This window comes from Lepidochelys olivacea (genome assembly GCF_965140295.1).
Source record: "Lepidochelys olivacea isolate rLepOli2 genome assembly, chromosome: 1".
Classification (NCBI taxonomy): Eukaryota; Metazoa; Chordata; order Testudines; family Cheloniidae; genus Lepidochelys; species Lepidochelys olivacea.
This window is the reverse complement of record NC_140411.1, coordinates 337368857-337390552: the sequence shown is the minus strand read 5'-3', so window position 1 is coordinate 337390552 and position 21696 is coordinate 337368857. Positions and strand designations below refer to the sequence as shown.

Here is a 21696-nt window from a genome sequence, read left to right as displayed (position 1 = left end):
TGGATCTGTGTTGGTTTGTTCTCCTTAGCAGAGCTTGTTATAGGGGAAGACCAGTTACCCTGTGACACAAAATTTTGGACAGAATTATTTGCCTTTGAACAAAGATTGAGCTGGCTCCCCGAAAATGGAAACAAACTCCCCAGTTGTAGATAATGTCCCAGATTCTCTCCTGCACCAAGATTCACTCAGCTCAGGGTGAGTTTGAGCCAACAGGGGTACCAGTGATGGCTGCCTGATTCACAAGCTGCACATGCTTTGGCCCTTTCAGCTACGGGGTTGCTCTAACTTACACAGCTGATTAGTGTCATCAGGGGGCCATACACTGGCTAAGAACTGGAGGGTGTGACTGCACCCTCTCCTACTGACATGCTCCCTACTCTGGGTGTGCAACGCTTCAGTGGGGTATAGGGGTCAGTAAATGAGCCATGAGAGGCTAGGGGAAAATTCTCTGGGGGCATGACCAATGTAAAAGGACCTATGTTATACCTGATTACACTAACTCTGGTGCAGGTGGATAGTTGGAGAATGTGTGCGTCAGGATAGGAGAGGGGCAGTTGCAGCACTCGGTGCTAAAAAGAATCTAGCTGCAGCTCAGCCCAGGGCACAGAGCTAACAGCATGAGAGCTGGACAGAAACTAGAACTCCTGTTCCAAGGGAAATTCTGAAAATTAAAAAAAAAAGAAAAAAATCCAAAACAGAACAAAAAGTTTAAATTGTGAAATTTCTCATGAAATGGGAATTCCAAAACTGAGTTTTATAAAAGTCAAAACATTGTCTAAATGCTTTGGAGGCTTCTCAAGCTGCCTGGAGCCCTGGCAGCCCATCAAGCAGGAAGACACGTAACTTGGGGAGCCTGAGAGTTGAGATCCCAGAGCTTCTGGGTGCCAAGGAGCTGGGAGTCTAGAAGCTGAGACTCCAAGGCAGCCTGGAGGTCGACTGCCCTGGAGCTGGGGACCATGGAAACCTGAGCTCCCCAGCAAGTAGGCTGTGGCTCAGCAGGAGAGCTGAGAATAATTTTCCTCCAGAAAGTTTCAATTGTGAGGAGAGTAACTGTTCCACTGGAAAACCATTTCAACAGAATAGTCCCACCTACCTCTAGTAAGTGGCTATCTAGGCCTGCCCTGCCTTACAGTAGGGACCATTTTGGCCCCACATGGCTGACTGGAATCCAGGTAGCACAAAGCAGAGTAAAGCCACCTTTACCCTGCAACCACCCAGGGCTGTGCTTTCTGTGCTGTGTGTCTCAGGAGATGCAACACAGAATCTGGCCCTGAGCTTCTTGCTATCAAGACACATGGGTGAAAAAGCTAGTTTCACAGCCTCATATCCCAGTGAGGTCAATGAGAACCCAGTGTATGAATCGGAGTCCGGGAGTTAGCTTCCTGGTGCATGTACCGGAAAGGCCTTTTAAAGACAAATGCTATAGTTTCCTTTGAAATAATTATTTCCCCCGAACAAAGCACAGGAAGAATGTAAAAACCACACAGGGTATCCACAGCAACTTGCTACGTTACAAAAGACTCTTGGAGAAGTCTTTTATTTTTAATCTTTTTTGTCCCCCCATCCAACCCGCATTAAGTTAGAAGGTGGTCTCTTTTATGCCACTCTTTTAAAAGACACCATCAATAACACTCCCCCCTGCCCGCTCCAGCTCTTAAATGCAAATTCCCTTACAGCAAGAACTTGATACAAAGGTCTTTCAAAGGGATTAAAAGCGGACCTATTGGTTGCCAAAAGGCGATTACTGTGATGCACATGAAAGCAATGGTTTATTTATTTATATATTGTGATTTAGAGCAATACAAGAAAAAGACCTGGCAATTTGGGGTCTTTCAATGTTTTTTAAAACAATACCCAAGAAACAAAAACCAGCCGCAAAACTTGAGCACAACTGCAGCCCAACACTCCATATGTGGGGCCTTGTCCTCCTTCTCCATCGCTTTCTTCTCTCCTGTATCAGACACAACTCTCTTCAGCCACCTGGGCAAAAGATGGGCCTTGGAACATGCCCTAGAGATCATCAGTATTTGGAGTATTTTGGACCAAGAGCAGAAACTTGATCCACAGTGGAGGGCACCTCCTGGAGAATACTCTACCACCAGCTCCTGGTTTATTGAATTGAGCGGGGATGCAGGTTGTGTGGCACTACTGGGCATACTTTTGCCAGTATGGCATGGGGAGAGGAGTGCTGTGTCAGGGAGCTAGGTCCCAAGCCATACAATCCTAGCAGTAATTGGCATTAAGAGCCCAATTTTCAACCGTGCAAAATAGGGTCCACGGTCATGTGGATGGGGCCAGAATCTGTGGTTCAACTTTTGTTCTAATATTATTATTTTTTAATTAAAAAAATTATTCAAAAACCAAAGAGCTTCACTTACTGGAAAAGGTGGCCACAGGCACAAAAGAAAGTGTGGACAGGCATTGCAGCTGGGTAAACCATGCATGGGTATTGACAGAACAGATGCCCCAGGTACCAGGAGATGGAGTCTCCCAGATTAAAGTAGAAGCCTTAGCATAAAGCAGCGGTTCTCAAACTATGGGGCAGGCCTCCAGGGGAGGCAGGGGAATGTGTCAAGGGAACCGTGAGGTTTGTTTTCTTGTTTTTGTTTTTTTAAGAGCTCTGGCTGTCAGTCCGGTGTGGTTGGGGCTGGTGTAGTAGGGCTACGCACACCCAGGAGGCATGGATAAAGGGGACAACTGGACCTCCACCACATAGGCTCTCCTTCTGCTCCCCAATCCTTCACCAGTAGGTGATGGGGGTCTGGCTGTCAGCCCCCACGGTGGCGGCAGCAGCACAGAAATAAGGATGTCAATGGGGCGCTAAGTCTGCTGTGAAAAATGATATTGACAAATACCGCTTTTCACATTTTCACTTTTCACATTGCCTCCCTTACTTCTGTGCTGCTGCTGGCCCGGCACTGCCTTCAGAGCTGGGTGGCGGTATATGTACTTCTTTTTTTTTTTTTTGGGGGGGGGGGGGGGAGGAGTATAAATGACTACAGACACAAAGAAGTTGGGCCCAATCAAATGAGTCTGAGAACCACTGGCATAGAGCATTAAGGGTATCTCACAGGAAGTCTTCCAACTCTCACTCGCCAAGAGAAGGAAGCACAGTCCAGAGAGGAGCAATTCTCGTTGAAAATGGCCTGCTACCTGATCATTTTCATTATAAAGTGTGACGGGGCAAGGCCAGACGGCTATAAGAAAGTAGTAAGAAACAGGTATGTTAGCCCCAGGCTAAACAAATCCCTGTTACCATGGTAACCAAATGGCAGTTGCTCCAGGTTAATCAAGACACCTGAGGCCAATTAAGATCCTTCTTTTTGAAGCAGGGGAGACAGGTTGATTGGGCCACCTGAAGCCAATTAAGGGCTGGCTGGAACTAGTTAAAAGCCTCCTCCATAGTCAATTAGAGGTATGTGTAAGGAGCTGAGAGGGAGTGCTGCTGGAGGAGTACAAGTGTTATCAGGAAGAAGGTGCTGGGGGAGGCTATGGGAAAGTGGTCCAGGGAGTTGTAGCTGTCACGCAGCTGTTATAGGAGACATTGTAGATAGCTGCTATTGACAGCACCCTGGACTGGAACCTGGGATAGAGGGAGGGCCTGGGTCGTCCCCCCCCCCCCCCCCCATCTGACACATGAGAAGTTGACTTGATCTTTGAGACACACCAGAGGGGAAGGTCTAATTTGGAAAGGGATCTGGCCTGTCCCTGACCCACTAGGTGGGACAACAGAGACTGTGGAGATTGTTCTTCCTTTCCCCCTCCCTCTGTGCTGGCCAGTGATGAGGTTAGCTGAGTGAATGGCAGGCTTGAGCCTCTAGCAACAGTGGCCAAACTGAGGGCTGCCATGAATCTCAGAGGTGAGCAAATCTGCTAGAAAGCGCTGGACCCACCAAGGCAGAGGAGGAATTTTGTCACAAACACAGTAGTTAATGTGTTTGGCGAGCCAGCTCTTTAAAGATGAGAAACAGCATCATTTAGGGGTTCTGTTTACAGAAAAGCCCAAACGTGGTTATTTCTGCTCTTCATTTATGTTTTAAATTCCCATGTTTTCCCAGAGCAGCCTCCATGCTGTCATAATGTGGGGCGCTGCCTCACTGACCCCATGAGCTGTATGCAGGAATATGAGGTTCAGTACCACTCTTTTACTATAACATGCTTTATTGCTTAGGAAACCCAAGGAGGACTAGAGGAGTGTCTCTGCATACTGCATTTAGCTAAGCTCACTGAGTCAGATCATCAGTTGACATAAGTCCATTGGCTTCATGCATGGTGCTGTTAGCCATATGTTGTGCTCTCTGTTCAATGGGGCTATGCCAGTTTACACCAGCAGAGGATCTGACTCATTGTGTTTAGTAGTTTATGCAGAGAAGCTCCTCTTCTCCTCTTTAAAAAACTTCAATGAATTTAAGCCAATTTACACCAACTGATGCTGCGCCAATGGGAGAAATTATTTCCTGGTGTAGCAAGGATGTAATTGGCTTGATGAGGTATCTCCTGATCTCAAAGAACAAGCATTTACCTGCATACATTTAATAAGAATAATATATACCCAAATAGGTTTTCCTTGTGAAAGGTCAGCATTTCAAAGGATTTCTCCAGTCTCGAAGGACCTCAGTGAATGATAGCACTACGTAACTTGTCTCTTGCTTTCTACCCTACTTAATTAGTGTGCTGCTCACTTTGATGAAAACATGTTTCTATCTTGATTAAAAAGCTTCTGTGATTAAATCATTTTGCCTAGACAAGTTGCCAGTAATAATAATAAACAAACTGGAATAATTTTAGACCAAATTTCTCATGGGCTAACAAGCTCTTCATTCAGTTAATCACAGTAACCTATTACTACCCCCAAATATAACTCTACTTTCAATTTCTATAACACTTTAGTGACTACATTGTGGTAGATCAAATGTGGTTAGTCTTATAATACCCTTCAGTGACAGATCAATGTTATCCTTATTTTATGGATGAGGAAACTGAGGCAGGGAGAGTTGTGCGGCTCATTCAATAGCACATAAGATGTTTGTGGCAGAACTGCAAAAAGTGTGTAGGTCTCATCAGTCCCAGGCTTGTGCTTTAACCACTAGACCATTCCTCCTCCCTTGTTATGAAGAGAAACACCTTAACCTTTGGGAGATATTTACATATTACAGTGACAGTCATCCCAGCTGTATTACAGACAGACACTGACACTGATTGGCACCATGATGGTCCTTAGTGAAGGAGGAGGGATAGTTTCTGACTGTTAAAAGAAAAGGAGTACTTGTGGCACCTTAGAGACTAACCAATTCATTTGAGCATGACCTTTCGTGAGCTGTTGAAAGTCAGGGTTGGGTGGGGTTCTCATGCAAGATGGTGATTTTGCTTGGGCTAATTTGGGTTTGAGTATGTAATTTATGTGCCATGTTATGACCTTTGGCATGAAAACGCTTGACATCTCTAAACAACATGGACTAGTCTTGCACTAAATCACATTTTCTAAAGCTTTATGTAAAATGGACATTGCTGTTTCTGGACACACAAACTTTGTCTATTGACAGGATAAAGAGAGTGGGCAGGAACTTATTTGCTATATTAAATGTTAGCTCTTGGGTAAAGAGATCTTAACTCATCTGGAGACTAACGCCTTCCCTAAGCTTGTCTGATCATGGTGGTTTTGAAGCAAAGGCCACAATATGTCTGAGTGACAGCCTTTTATCCCCTGGAGGCTGAGCTAAAGTCACCAAGCTGTGACCTGTGTCAGATAAGAATCAGGTTCTTCAGAGGTAACAGATAATGAAGTGCTAGACCAGGGGTTCTCAACCTTTTTTTTTTCTGGACCCCCCCGCCCCGCTATACAAAATTCACAGCCTACCAGTGCCACAATTGTTTTTCTGTGTATAAAAGCCAGGGCTAGCGTTAGGGGGTAGCAAGCAGGTCAACTGCCCAGGGCCTCACGCCACAGGGGGCCCCGCACAGCTAAGTGGCTCAGGCTTCGGCTTCAGCCCCAGGTGGTGGGGCTCAGGGCCATGGGCTTCAGCCCTGCACAGCAGGGCTTTGGCTTTCTGCCCTGGCCCCCAGTGAGTCTAACATTGGCCCTGCTTGGCAGACTCCCTGAAATCTGCTCGCAGCCTACCTAGGGGGCCCTGGACCCCTGGTTGAGAACCACTGTGCTAGATCATTGTGTCAGTCAACTCTCAGACTTATTTATTACTGCCAGATATACAATCAGGTGATGTGGGGCAGGAGGGTGGAAGAACCACACTATCATTTTCTTTTGACCACTGAATACCTTAAAGTAAAGCTCAGTCTATGTTAGGTACATTCCAGTAGGTAGTAGAGGAGTTGTTTTGGTAGGAGCAATTATCTATCTGGTGTAAATTGTGGTAATTAATATTTTTACTTGATATCTAAGATTACCAAGTAATCTGCAGCACTCTATACTAGCTGTTTATTTTTATGCGATTTTTCAATGTAATTTCAGCAGGGTTATTGTATGATAAAATGTGTGCTTGCTGAGGGCATATGGGTAAAAACTCTCTTGGGCACTGGCAATCTAGACATCCAGAAGCAGATCAGGTTCCAACAAGCCCCCCAAATTGGAAACTTAAATAACAAAATGCAGGAAGATGCCTTCACTCATGCAGGTAGGTATTTGCTCCACCATTTCTTTTGTTTGTTTCCCTTCCTGCCTCCCTACATTTACTTGCTTGTTACAGAGGTTTTGGTCACTACTCAACAGTTAATGAAGAGTCTAGACTTCCATACTTCTAAACCGTTTTTCACTCTTCTATTTTGTGTTGAGTTCACTTGTTTCAGCTGGACAGAAAACACACACACACACTACTCACCCTTGGACACTTAACGTGTTCTTTTTTGTTTTCCCTAAATTAAAATGAATTCATTTGGATTGAAATTAAATGGTTGGTTTTCAAGTCTAGTAAAACTTAATGATAAGCCCTAAAACTAACAACACATCTTTGAAAAATAATTAATGGTGCAAAATTTTTATATGCTGCAGTATCCTGTTCATGCTCCATTTTGTCACACGTTACCACGGTTAAAATGTACACTGCAACGAGGCAGGGCTTCTCTTTTGTTTCCCTTCAGACACTTCATTAATCTACTGCTTATTAAATTTACTCCCTTCCCTTCCTACTGAGAAAGCACTGCTTTATCACTAACTTAATTGCATTTGTCGGGAAGTGCACTGACTTTAATATACAGAGATCTCATCTCCAGTCTTTTCTTTATGTCTGCTCTCATTTGGGAGAGTCTTAGTAGCATCTCTGGATGGAAGTATGGTCCAATGGTTAGGGCTGAACATCCCCTCCCAGTTCAATTCTCTGATGTACAAAAGAGTTCCTGTGTGACCTTGGGCAAGTCTGTGCCTCCGTTTCCCATACATACCTCCCATGGATGTTGTGAGGATAAATGCATGAAAGATTGTGAGGTGCTCAGATACTACAATAGCAGGAGTTACATAAGTACCTACAATAGGTAAAGCCTTTTGGCTTTCTCCTAGATATTCACTAAAGAGCTATGCCACAGCTAAGAACTCAGGGAGCATCAATTCCAAATGATGAGAGTATGTGACTTCTTTGAGACTTTCACAAGCTCAGAGATCTACTTTTCCTCAATGACATAATATATTACAAAAGCAAACTCTGTTTTCTGTATTTATAACACCACAGAATTTACCCCATTGATAACTAATGTCTATTTAAGGCATCTGACTACTTTTTTTGTTTTCCCATCCCTTTCACTGAATTCCTCATTCTATAGATCTTTTCATCATCAGAGCTCTTTACAAAGATTAATTCATTAATCAATCCTAACAATCCCGAGATCGGGAATCATCATCTCTGTTACAATAGAGGGTGTTATAGTATCATTATGTTTAGGGTAAAGCCTAGTAATTTAATTTGGAGAACTCTGCTTTCAGGAATTGCTTGATGAGAGAAGTCTGTATATGTGAAGGAAGGAATAAAGCCTGAATTTGGCACAGTCTTGACTCTCCCTCTCTCTATGTTGGAACTCTGAATGATCCCCATTTTAAAGACAGGTAAACTGAAGCCCAGAGAGGCTAAGTGACCCTTCCCAGGTCACAGAGAAAGTCCATATCAGAGCTGGGATTAGAACTCATTAGACCTCACCTCTTTGGGACGTTATGACCATGAGTAGCTAGGAATCTGCAGACACTGAACTACCACTTATTTCAAGTTTCCTGGTCTGACATGTTTTGAAGTTTCTGCTAGGGTTTGATAAGTGTAGAACTAGTAAACGCTTGAGTACACACCACTGTTGACTGGGGTGGGGGTCATAACACAATTATTCACAATAATTTGAACCACCATTTTATCCAAGAAAGTATTTGCAAATTCTGAAGGTTTCACAAACCTTGTAGTACAATGAAGGGAAAAGAAGAAAGGGAGTCAAGTTTCAGGAAGGATGTCATTTGGTGAAGCACCAGAGGCTCAGGAATGCACACTGCGCCCAGGCTACTTGCATATAAAACGCTACTTATGCTAAAAGAAAAGGAGTACTTGTGGCACCTTAGAGACTAACCAATTTATTTGAGCATAAGCTTTCGTGAGCTACAGCTCACTTGAGTGAGCTGTAGCTCACGAAAGCTTATGCTCAAATAAATTGGTTAGTCTCTAAGGTGCCACAAGTACTCCTTTTCTTTTTGCGAATACAGACTAACACGGCTATTACTCTGAAATCTACTTATGCTGAGTGACTATGGTGAGGCTTTAAAGATTGCTTTCCTACAACTCTGCTTGGTTATTGCATCACTTATTGCTAAGGAAACAAGTCTTGGCAAGGTAGATTTTGCAGAAAATTCAGACCAAAATTTCATTACTCGCTAGTAGTCTGTTGTTGTTCTATTTAAAATGTTCTAGTCATCTAATCAGTGTGCAGACAGCATACCATCTGACTCGGTGTACAATCCTCTGCCCCAGCCCTGAGCCGCTCATCATCAACTCCACCCCAGAGCCCTAACCTCCCCCCGGCATCCCAATCCTTTGCCCCAGCCCTGAGCCACCTCCCACACTTCGAACCCCTTGGCCCCACCCCCACTACGTGAATTTTGTTATGTGCACCAATATGGGGGTGATGTGTCACACATCATCTCCATATTGGTGCACGTAACAAAATTTATTCCACGGGGTGGGAAAAATTAGAGGGAACACTGTGCCTGGTCCCAGTCCCCCTGCACCAATCACTCACATTATTTATCCACAGTGTAACACAGAGGAGACACATAACTGTGGATAATGGGAGGGCACTGTTGAAAGGTTCTGTGGGGGCACGTGACTGCCCCATGTGTTGCCTCTGCTTCCAGCCCCTGAAACTTGATATGTGTGTAGACAACATACACTAGCAATTACCTCCTCCTCCTCCCGATCTCTGTCCTGTGGCTACCCAGCCCTTGCAGAGCTCGCAGGCCTCCCTGCCGGCCTGAGCTATTCTCAATCCATTTAGCAAGAGTTCAAAACAAGAGCAACAAAAGGGGCAACACAGTTGGGATGCACCATCCCCCATGCACCATCAGGGTGGGTGGCGCCAGGGTGGGATGGTGCATGGGGCTGAATCGTCTCTGTTAACAAGAAGTTGGAGAATGTTCAGTCACTTTTTGTTGTGGGGGGTGGGAATCTGACACCCCTAAATTGCCTTCTCCTTGACAGGCACACTGGAGGCTGCTGCAGCAGCAGGGCCCGTCTCACCTTTCTCACACTCCCCCCCAGCCTGCTTCTCTCATGCGGGCTGGATGGGGCTCCATCTGAGCTACCTGGTGCTGAGCAACACATCGCAGCTCCTCTTCCCAGTCTCGAAGATGCCCCTTGACTCACCTCAAAGAAGGCAGCGTGAGGTACTGGGACTCTAGCAGCAGTGAAGGAGAACCAGCCCCATATAGTGGGGCAGGGGGAACTCAGCCCGCAGCCAGCCACCCTGCTGCTTCCTCCCTCCCCACGCTGCACGGAGGTGAGTGCTGCAGCCAGGAGGAGCTGCTGTCTCCTTGCTGTTGGGTGTCCCGGTGAGATGCAGCCTGAGAAATCTGGGGGGCATGTAACCCCTGACACACATTGCCTCTGATGGAAGAGCTTCAGCAGAAGAGATTGAGGAGGCCCCATAGCAGAATAACCTATGGCTCAGAAGTTAGAGAACAATCCTGAGAGGTAGAAGTCCACCTCTTCAAACCCTTTCTCCCACTTTGGGAGGGGAGGAAATTGTACCTGGTTCTCCCACATCCCAGACAAGCACTCTTGCCGCTAGGCTAAAAGTCATAAGGTGGGCAGAGGCAGCCATCTGGCTGGATATTGGGACCTGTTTGGGTAGGCATCAGAAGCTCTCTGCCAGATCAGGCCCTGCATGTGACTGAAGTGGCTAAATCCCTACATTCCCCCAGCTTGTGAATTGCTCTGGGACTCAGCGGGGAGATAGGCATCCAGAGGCCTAGAGTGGGGCAGCAGGGTGAATCCTCCAGAGGCCTAGGGAATGTTTACAGTGGAAAATTAGGCTCTGAGTGAGTTTAGGCAGCTACACAACAGTCTAGCGGTGGTTGTGTGGATTGCAGTGGTGCTGTGCACAGGGAATTAGCTGCCTCAGTCAGGAGTGTAGACACCTGAGTTGCTTTGTGGATCCCACCCAGTGTGCCTACAAATGCCCCTACAATCTGTACATTACCAGTATAATCCATCATATGAATAGTTTAACTAGAATTGTGCCAGTTATTTAAAAAAAAAAAAAAAAAAAGGAACGGTTTTAACCAGGCAAGATATTCAGAACAGCATTTGCTGTATAAACATTAGAATTCTTCTCAGGCCAGTGCCACCCACAGAAAGTAACAGGCATTATTTTAAAGAGCCAGCCTTTGACATGCCTGGAGGCTAAGCACTGGATGGGTTAGGCGTGGAACCCATGGTGTTACAAATAGTAAATCTTTGCCTGAAGCACATTTCAGCAGGTGAGAATAGAAATTAACAGGCTTATTATTTAGCTGACTCGTGGGGTAGGGGCCGGGTTGAAAATATACCAGATATTTAAAGCTGATGCCTCCTAGTAAGGCCTCCTATTTCCCATCTAAAGGAGTTGTCAAATTCTAGCGCTATTAGATGTATCCGTTTTTTCGTTCTTTCTGAATCTCATCGGCATGTATTTGAGAAGAGCTCAACATAAAATGACATGATGGATGCATGCATTTCCTTCCGTTAAAATGGTGAACTTACAGTACTGCACATCAGACACATTTACTTGACACCCCTCGTTTGTTTTGCCCTTTTTTCCTTGAGCTGAGCTTCTCGGTCCGTCGTTCTTTTTATTCAGCTAATCGGTGCTTTTAATCTTTAACTCTAATATTTATACAAGAACGATTCACTGGCTTATAATGGTCCAAGGCATATTATACTCTGCCAGATTTGACCAAATATTATTACTATTATTTGTGTTACAGTAACACTTAGAGGCCACAACCAAGATTGGGGTCTCATTGTACTAGGCATTGTACAGAGCTAGGCAAACTATCTCCATCCCAAAGAATTTCCAATCTAAATCGAGTCAATTTCTGACACTCCATCCCTATTGTGGAGGAACCAGGAATATGGGCACTTCTACAAATTAGAGGAATGGAGGCATACACATCCCTTTGACCAACTAATTCATTGTTCTTCACCTTAGGGTAGTGTTTGTGATAAGCTTCCCAATGAGGCCATCTGGACAAGATACCAGCATTGACACGCTTACAGCCATGTGCAGGATTGTGCAGTTTCTTCCATCACCTGGCAAGCTGTCCCTCAGGATTTCTGGATTTAAAGAGCCACGGCAGGAAAGCCTGGTCTGTCCTGACCATAAACTTCCTCCCATACAAATAGCAATGAAAAGGTTCCATAGATTCAACCACAACCAGGAGTTCCTTGTGCAATAATTTTTCTCAGGAGAATTTAGACTTTTGCTATAATAAGCTACCACCCTATCTAGTCCCTCGTTTTTTTGTGTCAACACTTCCCCCAAACCATAAGCACTAGCATCTGTGTCTGATACGAAAGGGGTTTTGAAACACAGATAGACCGAGACAGGAAATGCTACCTCGTACTCTGCTGACCTAGGAAGGCCACTAGTCTAGTTTTCAACCAGACAGTCCTTTTTGGGGGTGGTTTGTCCTCCAGCAGGTACTAGGACAAAACCGAACCCGACTTTGTCCTGTTTTGGACAGGTAACACCATCTTTAAGAGCACACTGCTCTGTCCCCTCTGGTGTGACCTCAGACACCGTGCATGTGAGCTCATGCTGGCAGGGGTGGGGTTGTTACACCTGAAAATGATAGTCCAACAGGGTGGCAGGATCTTAAAGATGGCACCCACACACCCAATGTGGAGTAACCTCACACACACCAGGTGTGTGATGTCTCAGCAGAGAGGGCAGGATAGTACGCTGTTAAAGATGGTGCCCTCTGTGCCATGTGACTTTGCACGCACTGTATATGTGAGGTTGCACTGGTGGGAGTAGGGTGGTGCACTCTGAAACATGGCGCCGCCATGCAGCGTGATGTGACATGTGCCATGCGTGCAAGGTCATGCTGCAGGGGTGAGGTCACGCCAGCGGTGGTGGGCCCACACCATTCCTGGAAGCACCAAATGTCTGTTATTTTGGGAAACTGTCAGTGGCCACCTTATGCTGACCACTGGAATGGTTTCACTTTCTAACTCAACCTATGCAGTAGTTTTGCAATATTAGCCAATGTAGAAATGAACCTTATATAATGGGAGCAGAGGCCTATAAAACGATGCACATCTGTGAATGCCTTGGGAGTGGGCTAGCTCTACAGTGCTTTAGTTTTCTTTATTCCCTTCTTGCTAATTGTATGCCCCAGATAGATTATCTCTTTTTGAGCAACACATATTTCTTTGAGTTCATTTTCAAAGTGACTGCTTTCAGTTTTCACAAATTATTTGAAAATGGTTCAGTTCCCATTGAAAGGTTTTAGTTTGAACACCTGGTTACAACACTCAGTTGAACCCTCTGTCCAGCTGGTGCTAGTTTCTGGGCAGACTCTTTTAAGCTTTGTTTTACGTATGGCCCCTTAACTGTCTCTTCCAACTGACTTAAAGGGGGGAGCTGTGTTGGTCCCAGGATATCAGAGAGACAAGGTGGGTGAAGTAATATCTTTTACTGGACCAACTTCTGTTGGTGAAAGAGACAAGCTTTCAAGCCACACAGAGCTTGAAAGCTTGTCTCTTTCACCAACAGAAGTTGGTCCAGTAAAAGAGAGTACCTCACCCACCCTGTCTCTCTTAAATGGGGGAGTCATTCACACAGCAGTTTAAAAAAGTGTTGTCAACCCATATACAGATAGAGAGCTCAAGGCTATGTCTACACTACCGCCTTTGTCCACAAAACTTATGTCACTCAGGGGTGTGAATATTCCACCCCCTACCTTGTGACATAAATTGCACTGACATGTGTGGTAATGTGCACAGCACTAGGTTGGCAGGAGAGTTTCTCCCGCTGACATAGCTTATGCTGCTCAAAGGGTGTGTTGTTGTTTTTATGCCGACAGGAGAGTTCTCTCCTGTCGGCACACAGTGTCTTCACCAGATGCTGGAGAGATGGGCGCAGCTGTATTGTACATGTAGGTGGGTGTGGTGCTGCAATCTCTCTCAGTTCTGACACTCTCTATAGATTGTTGCCCTCACTGGGAGGGTCTTCAGTGCTTCAGCCCTCTGGCTAAGTCACACCATCAAAATTGATGCATGAACCCCTTCTGGGGTAACAAACATTCACCACATGGTCTGCCCTTACTAGGTCTTCAACCCTGCCTCCAGCCCTTCACTTGGTCTTCCCAACAGAGCTTTGTTTCCTTCTTGGGGCTGAGGCCACTTCACTAGTGGCCGGTGGATGGACCTGGGACCGCCCACTACTCCAGGTCCCAGCCCAGGGACCCTACACACAGCAGCCACATACTGCTGCCTTCAGGGTTGCCAGGTGTCTGGTTTTCGACTGGAAAGCCCAGCTGAAAAGGGACCCTGGCGGCTCCAGTCAACACTGCTGACTGGGCCGTTAAAAGTCCAATCAGTGGCGCAGAGGGGCTAAGGCAGGCTCCCTGCCTGCTGTGGCTCTGCATGGCTCCTGGGAGGAGCAGCATGCCCCCACTCCAACTATTACACGGAGGCTCTATTACACAGAGGGGCAGCCAGGGGGCTCCCCATGCTGCCCCCACCCCAAGCACTGGCTCCGCAGCTCCCATTGGCCGGGAACCGTGGCCAATGGGAGCTGAGGGTGCGATTCCTGCAGACCAGACAGCGCGCAGAGCTGCCTGGCCACGACTCTGCCTAGGAACTGGAGCGGGGACATGCTGCTGCTTCCGGGAGCTGCTCGAGGTAAGCGCCTCCCGGAGCCTGCACCCCTGACACCCTCCTGTGCCTCAACCCCCTGCCCAAGCCCTGATCCCCCTCCCGCCCTCTGAACCCCTCAATTCCAGCCCAGAGCCCCCTCCTTCACCCTGAACTCCTCATTTCTGACCCCACCCCACCTCCGACCTGAACCCCTCAATTCCAGCCCAGAGCCCGCACCCCCAGCTGGAGCCCTTTCCTCCTTCCCCCCACCCCCGGTATTCCAACCCCCTGAGCCAGCCTGGTAAAAATGAGCTAATGAGTGAGGGTAGGGAGAGCAAGCAACAGAGAGAGGGGGGATCGAGTAAGCAGGGGGAGGGGCCTCAGAAAAGGGGCAGGGCAGGTGCGGGGCCTCGGAAGAGGGGCGGGACAGGGGCGGGGCAAGGATGTTTGGTTTTTGTGTGAGTAGAAAGTTGGCAACCCTGCTCTGATTGGCTGCTTCACTGCTTCTAAGCAGGCCTGAAGGATCCACCTATAGTGCTCCTTTCCTGGGGCAGGATATGCTAGGACGATGAGGCCTCCAGTAGGGGGCATCAAAGGTCCTGGTACATCCAGTCATATATGTGCATAGAAAATAGAGATGGTCCCAAAGGGCAAAGTGTGGCTCTGAATCTGAGATTCTCTGAGTTGTAGGATTGTTTACATCTAGAGCTTTGGTTTAGCAAACCCATATGCAATTTCTTTCGCTTGGGAAGAGGAATAAAGAAATTACCATGTATGACAGACTAATGACATCACTTAATGAATTTCTGGAGGTGCTTATGTCACAGTTGCAGGAGCTGTATAAGAACCTAAATAGAAGAACCTATGATAGCAAGAAGAGCCATTAAGCAAATTTGGATCTAGCTGAGAACACTCCCTGAGTTAAAGGGTATTGGGCCAGGAGCTGGTTTGGGCCCATTTTTAATAGAAATCAGGATGCCTGAAATGGTAGTTGGTATAGAAAGATTATTTTAATCTTAGAATTGGTTTCTTTTTTTACTTCTACCTGAATGTCTCTTCCTCATCACCTGATAGATTCCATGTCCTTTGGGTCCTCATGTCAATAGTGTGGTACTTTTTGTTCAAACATATACATGGGAAGGCAAGTGAGGCAAGATTAGCATGAGAGGAAAAAGATAACACAAAAAGTTTAAAACCTGACTCCAGGAGGGAGAGAGTCTTTGGAGGTGTAATTTACAGTACTAAGGACTCCAGCCTTGAAGTATGCTCATATTCAATCATTCCCTGTTCCCAGGAGTTCCCCCTGCCTATCAGTGCAGCCTTTCCCCAGTTTAAATTGAGTGTGTTAATTTAAGTGATAAAAATCTCTAGCAGCTATATTGTTTCTCTGTAGATAGCTTTGTTTGTGATTGCTGCATGGAACTCTGCCCACTCTGAATCAGCACTCATTTCTCTCTGAGCAGAGTCAGAAGGACAGTTTTCTTCAGACTCAAATCTTGAGTTGCAAGTCAAATCTTGCACATAACCCCCCTCCACTCCCAAACAAACACATACACACCCCACAAAAAGCAAGCAAGCAAAACAAAAATGGCATGTGGAAATATTGGCCAGGAGTCAGTTTGTCCTTATATATGCAATCACAGTTCTTAAAAAGAAGCCAGTTATTATACACAACAATAATAACTATAGACATAAATAGATTTCTACACAGCTTGAGTTCCAGCTGATGTGGCTTTATTTACCAGGGATTCCGTGCTGTCTGAAACCCCATAAAATGCATAGCAACAGCTAATGGCTGAACACAATATTGCAAGCACATATTGCAAAAGGGGATTGTTGAAACTATGGACTCCTAAAAAGGAGCAGCATTCAGTACTTACTTACTGACTTTCAAATATTTGTGAAACATCCTAGTGATTAATATTACTGCTGTATTTTAATTACAAAAATGGAGAGATGGGCTCAAATACACAGGTTCTGGGGGACATGCCCAGGGGACCCAGTCAATTTGGGGGCTCATGCAGGAGCGCTGAAACCTGGGTAGAAATGGGGGGGCCCCACCAATGCTGGAACAGGGACCCGCCCCTGCTCCTTCTCTTCCCCCAGCCCATGTACCCGCCCCCTAGGGCTTGCTACCCCGGGCAGGTGGAGGGTCCAGGGCTCCCCAAAGAGGTCCAGGCTCCCTGGATGGTGTGGCTCTTGCTATGGCCTGGCCAGGGCCTCGTGGGAGAGGAGGAGCAGGGAGTGGGGCCCTGTGGCAAGTGGAGTGCGCAAAAGTTCTTTGTGCCCAATAAATCTTAATCCGCCTCTGATGTCATTCTTTGTCCCTGTGTACTTGGACCCAAATCCTCAAGGGTATTTAGGTGCCTAATTCTCTAGGCACCTAAATATCTTGAAGGGTTTGGGCCTCTATCTTCCTCTGCAGAGCCTTTGGCCTTCAAATGCCAGCAGGGATATATAAGTGGAAGGAGGCTTGTAGTGCTAGTCCAGGGGTCGGCAACCTATGGCATGCGTGCCAAAGACGGCATGCGAGCCGATGTTTAATGGCACACTCCTGCCTGCCGAGTCCCAGCCACCAGCCCCTCTCAGCCCACTGCCGAATCCAGGCCGGGATCCCAGCAGGCAGTAGTGTGCCATTAAATATCCTGCCCCCACCCCCACCCCGCGGCTCCTGTTGCAGGGCAGGCAAGCTCCCCCCTCCCCCGCCTCTTCCACCAGTGTGCTGCATTCCTGCCCCTCCTCCTCTCCCTTCCTGCCACCGATCAGCTGATGGCCTTTGCACGGGAGGGGGAGAAGCGGAGCTCCAGCACGCTTGTTGTACCGGGGAGGAGGCGGAGACGAGGCGAGGATGGGGCCTTGGGGAAGGCGGGTGGAATCAGGGCATATCCCCTCCAGCCCCCTGCCATGAGCCGCTCTGGGCACCCTGCCCTGACCCCTACACCCCCCCACACCCCAGCCTCCTGCCCTGATCCCTGCACCCCCCCACAACCCCAGCCCTGACTCCAGTACCCTCACACATACCCATCCCCCCGACACCCCATGCCCTGACTCCGGCACCCCCTTCACATGCCCCCAGCCCTGACCCCTGCACCCCCCTCACACACCCCAGCCTCCTGCCCTGACTCCTGCACTCCCCCATAACCCCAGCCCTGACTTCAGTATCCGCCACACATACCCAGCCCCCCACACCCCATGCCCTGACTCCAGCACCTCCCTCACATGCCCCCAGCCCCCTGCCCTGACTCCTGCACCCTCCACACGTACCCAGCCCCCTCACACCCCATATCCTGACTCTTGCACCCCCCACATTTGCACCCCCACACTGAGCACCAAACGGGAGCTCCTGCACCCCCCTTACTCCCCACATTCCCACCTGCACCCCTTGCACCAAACTCCACACCCAAACCCCAACCCTGAGCCCCCTCCCTCATTCTAGCTCCTGGCCAGATCATACACCCCAATCCCCAGCCTGCTCCTTCACCCCCAGCCCTGTGCTCAGTGCACCCCCACCCTCAGCTCAGTGCAGAGAGAGAGGAAGAGAATGGGCTAGAGCCAGGGAGAAGGTAGGTACCCACTCTATGTGGGCAGAATCCCAGGCCGGCAGCGGGCTGAGCGGGACCGGCAGCTGGGACCCTGGCTGGCAGGAGCTGGTGGACTGAACCCCAGACCGGCAGCAGGCTGAGTGGCAGCAGGCTGAGACGCCGGCCCCTCTCAGCCTGCTGCTGGTCTGGGGTTCTGGCTGCCAGCCCCTTGCCAGCCGGGGTCCTGGCCGCAGGCCCCGCTCAGCCCGCTGCCGGCCTAGGTGAACGGAAACCCAGGCTGGCAGTGGGCTGAGCAGGCCGGCGGCATAAGAGCAGCATTTTAATTTAATTTTAAACGAAGCTTCTTAAACATTTTGAAAACCTTGTTTACTTTACGTACAACAATAGTTTAGTTATATAATGTACAGACTTATAGAGAGAGACCTTCTAAAAATGTTAAAATGTATGACTGGCACGCAAAAGCTTAAATTAAAGTGAATGAATGAAGACTCGGCACACCGCTTCTGAAAGGTTGCCGACCCCCGTGCTAGTCCATCAATGCTTGGCACTGAGAGACACTTCCCTCAGAAGGGACAGAACATTTTTTTCAAGCCTCTCATGTAAAAAAACATCTTCTGGCAGCTCTACCTTGCCTAGAGCCAAGGTACAGCTAAATCCTGAGCAGGCTGCCTGCTATAAAAGCAGATGAGCAGCCGAAAGCCTGTGTTTATCAATTATCATCGCTGAGGGAATTACTCCCAATGGAGAGCATCAGAACGCCTTTCTATCCTGCGCTTACTGACCTGTGGCTAAGGGCACTTGCCAGCACGGACTCAGTTCTAAAATGGATTAATTTTCCCAGCTTCTCCATGGCAGTAGCTTGGGCTGAATTGAACTGGGAGTGCTGTGAGGGATCAAAAACTGAAAGGCAACTTTAGAATGAAGCCTTTTCCCTTTGCCTTTGATGCTACAGGAGAATGCCCCAGGGAATGGCCTCAAATCTCCTTTAGAGGTCTGACACCTCCTTAGCAGCCTTTCACTTATGCAAATGGGGTGCATATGTAAGCGGGGGAATGGTCCCGCTATTGTGGGGAACTTTCGTGGCTTCTGCACTACCCCGGTGAGGTGGGCTCGCGAAAGGATCTGAGCCCTCGCTCCCACTTCCTTTACCCAGTGGCCTCCCTGCTCTTGAGGACTCCCCTTCCACTCTCCTGTCTGGCAGAGTCCTAGTAACCCCAACAAGGCTGGACCCAGGATTCCTGGGGGGCTCGACCCCCAACCCTGCTGCGGTCACCTAGGACAGGGGCTAGGGTGTCCCCACTCCCGGATACTCTCTCTGCACTGGGCACTTCCCTGACCCACTGATCATTACATACAATTTAAAGCAAATGCAAGTTATTTAATCAACAATTAATTTTAAAAAGAATAAGGAAAAATGGGAAAGGTTAAAGGAAACACATCACCCCGCTCTGTGGCAGGGAACATCACAAACCGGGTCTCTGGAATGTCAGGGCAGTTCAGTCTGTTCCTTGTAAGTCCCAGGCCTCCTTCTCGGGCCCTGGCCGTGCTGCAGGGATGCTGCGGGTTGGACACTCGCTCTGGTGGTGGCCACACACCTCCAGGCTTTGGGTGGTGGGACCCTTCTTCCCAGTGTCAGCCCCCCGTCGGGTTAAGATCCCCCTCCCAGGCTGGCCTGCAAGGACCCTTAGCTGGGGGCGTCTTTCTGAGCTGGGCCCTTTGCCCAGGGTCCCCCCTTGGTTGGCCCCAGTTGCTCACCGCACCTTGCTTCAGTTCCAGCCCCAGCTCCCTCTGTTCTAGCTTTGGCTTCACTGTGCCTCAGCACTGATGCTGCTGCTCTGCCTCAAAGCCCCTGGGCTGCTTCTCTGGCCCAGTGGCTCTGTGGCTGCAGCCCTGCTCCCAGCACAGGATCTGCTTTCTCTGGGCTGCTTTTCTGACTGTGCTGGCTGGCCCGGCTCTGTTCCCTAGCTCAGCTCAGGTCCCTGCTCTCTCCTTACCTCGGCCCCACTCTGTCTGACCCACACAATTCCAGCTCACAGGGAGAATGGGACCTCTCTGGCCTCCTGACCTCCTGATTAGCCTGCCCGCCCTGTCATCCAGGCTGACCTGGAGCATTGGCCTCTCCCCATTGTTCCTGGGGGCTGTCAGTCTCAGGGTCCTGATGTCCCATCGACCCTTCCTGTTTTAGTACTGGGAGCTAGCCAACCAAAACACCCCCCCTGAATGTCCCCTTACACATACAATATAATGTAATTAAGACAAGAAGCTGAGGTTGAATAAGTGTGTGCTGGAGACATTGTGTCGCCATTTCAGTGAATCCAAATTAAGGTTACATCCTGCCAGATGACTAGCATTCAGAACTTCTGTTGAAATCAAATGGGAGCATGCTCAGCACCTTGCAGGGATCAAATAATCGTGTGTGATATTCAATTTAGGGCATGTCTATAGGAATTTAAAAGTATTCTTCTATATAAAGAAAACATAGGGCGAGATCCTTAGCTAGTGTAAATCAGGATGGCTCAATTGAAGTTAATGGAGCTCTGCTGATTCGCACCAGCTTAGGATCTGGCCCTATATTTTGTTATGACAGACAGCAACTGATTTGGATGCAAAACTGTTGCTGTTTCTGCATCCAGGGCATTACACAAGTCAGGTTTACCAATCTTCTGCTTTCTCTAGGATAAAGATTTCCTCAAAACTCTGCATCAGCAATCTGCTCCCCTGCTCCCAATTAAGGTCTTGCCCACTGGGTACAGCCTGTTAATTGTTACGTTGCCCTTGTTTAAACATCCAAAGAAAATAAAACACACACAAAACCCAGCACCTTTACCTTGAAAAATAAACAGCAAGTTGAAAAACAAAGGGAAATGTATGAGGGGGTGTGAGAAAGTGGAAAGACTTAAGGACTAAATTCCCTGGGACTTGGAAGTTGCTAAGAGGGCAGTTTTACACTACAGCTCCAAAGCAAGCACTGTAAATTTCCATTTGATTTTTTTTTCTTTTGCAGGAAGCCCAAACACTGACACATGCTGATAGAAATAATCCAAAGAGGCACAACCTTTGCAAAGCAATTTTTATCAGTAGTAAGAGGATGCTGCCTCAGCAGCCTGAAAAGCCAGAAAATGCTCAGCTTCCTGTCACACACATGGTAATTTTTGCTAAATTTTTGATTGAGAGGCAGGTTTAGTGCCTAGCTGTAGAGTTCCAATGCTACTTTCTATGGCTTTTCATTAAAGAATCCCTTAAAAGAGAAAAAACAAAAAACCCAAGATTAAAAATACTTAGCTCTTGTGCAGGATGTTATATCCTTGAATGGCTGGGCAAAGGTTAACCAGTTCAGACAACCATCCAGTGCAATGTGTGCACTGCCATTTAAAAGAACTTTTATTAACTGAATGAGCAGCCAGTTAATGTTGACATGACTTGGTGTGGTGGAGCAGCTGCCTCACCCCTATGAGAGATAGGGCTAGAGTAGGCCAGAGCAGCTGCCAATCAGGAAAAGGCCTACTGGGAGCCAATCAGGGCCAGTATTACAGCCAGCCAATCAGGGCTAGGCTAGGCCCTATATAAAGGCTGGCTGGGAAGGGCATAGATAGTCTGTCCTAGACCTTCATAGGGGGAGGTCTGTCTGTCTCCCGAGCAGGAGAGTAGCACCGTGGGTAGAGCAGTGCTGGGCAGGCTTGGGGGAGTATAGAAGGGCTCTGGCCCAATACTTGCCCAACCGTGGGCCCCGATAGGAAGGGCCTAGAGGGTGTGAAGGGCCAAAAGAGAAGTGGCCTAGGGACAGTTAGACAAGGGGAGAGAAAGAGGGCAGGGAGGCTGCCACTAAAGGGTCCTTG

General features: G+C 48.0%; 1 protein-coding gene across 1 annotated transcript in view; it reads left to right on the top strand.

Annotated features, from left to right (window-relative positions):
- Positions 1–20961: 20961 nt before the first annotated feature.
- Positions 20962–21696, top strand: part of LOC311525190 (uncharacterized protein) — a 277462-nt gene continuing 276727 nt past the window's right edge. The window contains exon 1 of the mRNA XM_084637092.1: positions 20962–21005. The gene's annotated coding sequence lies outside the window, so the exon portion shown is untranslated. The remainder of the gene's footprint in view (positions 21006–21696) is intronic.